At 41.6% G+C, this 6,000-nt stretch overlaps 1 non-coding gene across 1 annotated transcript; it reads left to right on the forward strand.

Moving 5' to 3' along the window:
- Window positions 1-5,330: 5,330 nt before the first annotated feature.
- Window positions 5,331-5,438, forward strand: LOC130938438 (small nucleolar RNA R71). Its single transcript, XR_009069604.1, has one exon. It is a non-coding gene; the product is annotated as a small nucleolar RNA R71 (small nucleolar RNA).
- Window positions 5,439-6,000: the final 562 nt, after the last annotated feature.

Here is a 6,000-nt window from a genome sequence, read left to right on the forward strand (position 1 = left end):
ATAAGAACAAGGTCTAGGCATGGCCGAATGGCCAGCCTCTCGATGATCTAAGAACTATATGTCCAAAGATGATCAAAAGATCTAAAATGATCCAAAGATGAAAATACAATAGTACAAGGTCCTATTTGTAAAGAACTAGTAGCCTAGGGTTTACAGAAATGAGTAAATGACATAAAAATCCACTTCCGGGCCCACTTGGTGTGTGCTTGGGCTGAGCATTAAAGCTTTCATGTGTAGAGACTTTTCTTGGAGTTAAACGCCAGCTTTTGTGCCAGTTTGGGTGTTTAACTCCCATTCTTGTGCCAGTTCCAGCGTTTAACGCCGAGCAGTTTTGAGCAGATTTGGAACGCCAGTTTGGGCCATCAAATCTCGGGCAAAGTATGAACTATTATTTATTGCTGGAAAGCCCAGGATGTCTACTTTCCAACGCCGTTAAGAGCGCACCAATTGGGCTTCTGTAGCTCCAGAAAATCCACTTCGAGTGCAGGGAGGTCAGAATCCAACAACATCTGCAGTCCTTTTCAGTCTCTGAATCAGATTTTTGCTCAGGTCCCTCAATTTCAGCCAGAAAATACCTGAAATCATAGAAAACCACACAAACTCATAATAAAGTCCATAAAAGTGAATTTTAACTAAAAACTAATAAAAATATAATAAAAACTAACTAAAACATACTAAAAATAATGCCAAAAAGCGTATAAATTATCCGCTCATCACAACACCAAACTTAAATTGTTGCTTGTCCTCAAGCAACTGAAAATCAAATAAGATAAAAATAAGAGAATATGCAATGAATTCCAAAAACATCTATGAAGATCAGTATTAATTAGATGAGCGGGGCTTTTAGCTTTTTGCCTCTGAATAGTTTTGGCATCTCACTCTATCCTTTGAAATTCAGAATGATTGGCTTCTATAGGAACTCAGAATCCAGATAGTGTCATTGATTCTCCTAGTTAAGTATGATGATTCTTGAACACAGCTACTTTATGAGTCTTGGCCGTGGCCCAAAGCACTTTGTCTTCCAGTATTACCACCGGATACATACATGCCACAGACACATAATTGGGTGAACCTTTTCAGATTGTGACTCAGCTTTGCTAGAGTCTCCAATTAGAGGTGTCCAGGGTTCTTAAGCACACTCTTTTTGCCTTGGATCACAACTTTCTTTTTCTTTCTTCTCTTTTTTTTTTCGTTTTTCTCCCCCCTTTTTTTTCATTTTTTTTGTATTCACTGCTTTTTCTTGCTTCAAGAATCATTTTTATGATTTTTCAGATCCTCAGTAACATGTCTCCTTTTTCATCATTCTTTCAAGAGCCAACATTCATGAACAACAAATTCAAAAGACATATACACTGTTTAAGCATACATTCAGAAAACAAAAGTATTGCCACCACATCAAAATAATTAATCTGTTATAAAATTCAAAATTCATGCAATTTTTCTCTTTTTCAATTAAGAACATTTTTCATTTAAGAGAGGTGATGGATTTATAGGACATTCATAAATTTAAGACATAGACACTAAGACACTAATGATCATGTAATAAGACACAAACATGGATAAACATAAGCATCAAATTCGAAAAACAAGAAAATAAAGAACAAGGAGATTAAAGAACGGGTCCACCTTAGTGATGGCGGCTCGTTCTTCCTCTTGAAGATCTTATGGAGTGCTTGAGCTCCTCAATGTCTCTTCCTTGCCTTTGTTGCTCCTCTCTCATGATTCTTTGATCTTCTCTAATTTCATGGAGGAGGATGGAATGTTCTTGGTGCTCCACCCTTAGTTGTCCCATGTTGGAACTCAATTCTCCTAGGGAGGTGTTGATTTGCTCCCAATAGTTTTGTGGAGGAAAGTGCCTCCCTTGAGGCATCTCAGGGATTTCATGATGAGTGAGATCTCTTATTTGCTCCATCCTTTTCTTAGTGATGGGCTTGTCCTCATCAATGGGGATGTCTCCCTCTATGTCAACTCCAACTGAATAACAGAGGTGACAAATGAGATGAGGAAAGGCTAACCTTGCCAAGGTAGAGGACTTGTCTGCCACCTTATAAAGTTCTTGGACTATAACCTCATGAACTTCTACTTCTTCTCCAATCATGATACTATGGATCATGATGGCCCGGTCTATAGTAACTTCGGACCGGTTGCTAGTGGGAATGATTGAGCGTTGGATAAACTCCAACCATCCCCTAGCCACGGGCTTGAGGTCATGCCTTCTCAGTTGAACCGGCTTCCCTCTTGAATCTCTCTTCCATTGGGCGCCCTCTTCACAGATGTCTATGAGGACTTGGTCCAACCTTTGATCAAAGTTGACCCTTCTAGTGTAAGGGTGTTCATCTCCTTGCATCATGGGCAAGTTGAATGCCAACCTTACATTTTCCGGACTAAAATCTATGTATTTCCCCCGAACCATTGTAAGCCAATTCTTTGGGTCCGGGTTCACACTTTGATGATGGTTCTTGGTGATCCATGCATTGGCATAGAACTCTTGAACCATTAAGATTCCGACTTGTTGAATGGGGTTGGTAAGAACTTCCCAACCTCTTCTTCGAATCTCATGTCGGATCTCCGGATATTCACTCTTTTTGAGTTTAAAATGGACCTCGGGGATCACCTTCTTCAAGGCCACAACTTCATAGAAGTGGTCTTGATGCACCCATGAGATGAATCTCTCCATCTCCCATGACTCGGAGGTGAAAGCTTTTGCCTTCCCTTTCCTCTTTCTAGAGGTTTCTCCAGCCTTGGATGCCATAAATGGTTATGGAAAAACAAAAAGCAATGCTTTTACCACACCAAACTTAAAAGGTTTTCTCGTCCTCGAGCAAAAGAAGAAAGAAGAGAGTAGAAGAAGAAGAAATAGAGGAGATGGAGATGGCTTTGTGGTTCGGCCAAAGGGGGAGAAGTAGTGTTTAGGTTGTGTGAAAATGAAGGAGTGAAGATGGGTTTATATAGGGGTGGAGAGAGGGATAGGGTTCGGCTATGGGAGGGTGGGTTTGGAAGGTAAAGTGGTTTGAATTTGAATGGTGAGGTAGGTGGGGTTTAATGAAGGATGGATGTGAGTGGTGAAGAGAAAGATGGGATTTGATAGGTGAGGGGTTTTTGGGGAAGAGTGGTTGAGGTGATTGGTGAATGGGTGAAGAAGAGGAGAGAGGGTGGTGGGGTAGGTGGGGATCCTGTGGGGTCCACAGATCCTGAGGTGTCAAGGAAAAGTCATCCCTGCACCAAGTGGCGAGCAAAAATGCTCTTCATGCCAATTCTGGCATTAAACACCGGGCTGGTGCCCATTTCTGGCGTTTAAGGCCAACTTCTTGCCCTTTCCTGGCGTTTAACGCCAGTCTGGTGCCCCTTTCTGGCGTTAAACGCCCAGAATGGTGCCAGACTGGGCGTTAAACGCCTATTTGCTGCCCTTACTGGCGTTTAAACGCCAACAGGTTCTTCCTCCAGGGTGTGCTATTTTTCTTTCTATTTTTCATTCTGTTTTTGCTTTTTCAATTAATTTTGTGACTTCTCATGATCATCAACCTACAGAAAACATAAAATAACAAAGGAAAATAGATAATTATAACATTGGGTTGCCTCCCAACAAGCGCTTCTTTAATGTCAGTAGATTGATAGAGGGCTCTCATGGAGCCTCACAGATAGTCAGAGCAATGTTGGAACCTCCCAACACCAAACTTAGAGTTTGAATGTGGGGGTTGAACACCAAACTTAGAATTTGGTTGTGGCCTCCCAACACCAAACTTAGGGTTTGACTGTGGGGGCTCTGTTTGACTCTGTTTTGAGAGAAGCTCTTCATGCTTCTTCTCCATGGTAACAGAGGGATATCCTTGTGCCTTAAACACAAGGGATTCTTCATTCACTTGAATGATCAATTCTCCTCTGTCAACATCAATCACAATTCTTGCTGTGGCTAGGAAGGGTCTGCCAAGGATGATGGATTCATCCATGCACTTCCCAGTCTCTAGGACTATGAAATCAGCAGGGATGTAATGGTTTTCAACTTTCACCAAAACATCCTCTACAAGTCCATAAGCTTGTTTTCTTGAGTTATCTGCCATCTCTAGTGAGATTCTTACAGCTTGTACCTCAAAGATCCCTAGCTTCTCCATTACAGAGAGAGGCATGAGGTTTACACTTGACCCTAAGTCACACAGAGCCTTCTTAAAGGTCATGGTGCCTATGGTACAAGGTATTGAAAACTTCCCAGGATCTTGTCTCTTTTGAGGTAATCTCTGCCTAGACAAGTCATCCAGTTCTTTGGTGAGCAAAGGAGGTTCGTTCTCCCAAGTCTCGTTACCAAATAACTTGTCATTTAGCTTCATGATTGCTCCAAGGTATTTAGCAACTTGCTCTTCAGTGACATACTCATCCTCTTCAGAGGAAGAATACTCATCAGAGCTCATGAATGGCAGAAGTAAATCCACTGGAATCTCTATGGTCTCAGTGTGAGCCTCAGATTCCCTTGGTTCCTCATTAGGGAACTCATTGGAGGCCAGTGGACGTCCATTGAGGTCTTCCTCAGTGGCGCTCACTGCCTCTTCCTCCTCTCCTGGTTCGGCCATGTAGATTAGGTTAATGGCCTTGCATTCTCCTTTTGAATTCTCTTTTGTATTGCTTAGAAGAGTACTAGGAGAGAGTTCAGTAATTTTCTTGCTCAGCTGACCCACTTGTGCCTCCAAATTCCTAATGGAGGACCTTGTTTCAGTCATGAAACTTTGAGTGGTTTTGATTAGATTAGAGACCATGGTTGCTAAGTCAGAGTGGCTCTGCTTAGAATTCTCTGTCTGTTGCTGAGAAGATGATGGAAAAGGCTTGCCATTGCTAAACCTGTTTCTTCTACCATTATTGTTGTTGAAACCTTGTTGAGGTCTCTGTTGATCCTTCCATTAGAGATTTGGATGATTTCTCCATGAAGAATTATAGGTGTTTCCATAGGGTTCTCCCATGTAATTCACCTCTTCCATTGAAGGGTTCTCAGGATCATAAGCTTTTTCTTCATATGAAGCATCCTTAGTACAGCCTGGTGCATTTTGCATTCCATACAGACTTTGAGAAATCAAATTGACATGCTGAGTCAATATTTTATTCTGAGCCAATATGGCATTCAGAGTATCAATCTCAAGAACTCCTTTCTTCTGATTTGTCCCATTGTTCACAAGATTCCTTTCAGAAGTGTACATGAATTGGTTATTTGCAACCATTTCAATTAGTTCTCGAGCTTCTGCAGGCATCTTCTTCAGATGAAGAGATCCTCCAGCAGAGCTATCCAAAGACATCTTGGACAGTTCAGACAGACCATCATAGAAGATACCTATGATGCTCCATTCAGAAAGCATGTCAGAAGGACACTTTCTGATCAATTATTTGTATCTTTCCCAAGCTTCATAGAGGGATTCTCCTTCCTTCTGTCTGAAGGTTTGGACTTCCACTCTAAGCTTACTCAATTTTTGAGGTGGAAAGAACTTTGCCAAGAAGGCATTGACTAGCTTTTCCCAAGAGTTCAGGCTTTCTTTAGGTTGTGAATCCAACCATATCCTAGCTCTGTCTCTTACAGCAAAAGGGAATAGCATAAGTATGTAGACCTCAGGGTCAACCCCATTAGTCTTGACAGTGTCACAGATTTGCAAGAATTCAGCTAAAAACTGATGAGGATCTTCCAATGGAAGTCCATGGAACTTGCAATTCTGTTGCATTAGAGAAACTAATTGAGGCTTAAGCTCAAAGTTGTTTGCTCCAATGGCAGGGATAGAGATGCTTCTCCCATAGAAGTCGGGAGTAGGTGCAGTAAAGTCACCCAGCACCTTCCTTGCATTGTTGGCATTGTTGTTGTTTTCGGCTGCCATGGGTTCTTCTTCTTTGAAGATTTCTGTTAGGTCTTCTACAGAGAGTTGTACCTTAGCTTCTCTTAGCTTTCGCTTCAAGGTCCTTTCAGGTTTAGGGTCAGCCTCAACAAGAATGCCTTTGTCTTTGCTCCTGCTCATATGAAAGAGAAAAGAACAA

This window comes from Arachis stenosperma, chromosome 6 (assembly GCF_014773155.1).
Source record: "Arachis stenosperma cultivar V10309 chromosome 6, arast.V10309.gnm1.PFL2, whole genome shotgun sequence".
NCBI lineage: Eukaryota > Viridiplantae > Streptophyta > Magnoliopsida > Fabales > Fabaceae > Arachis > Arachis stenosperma.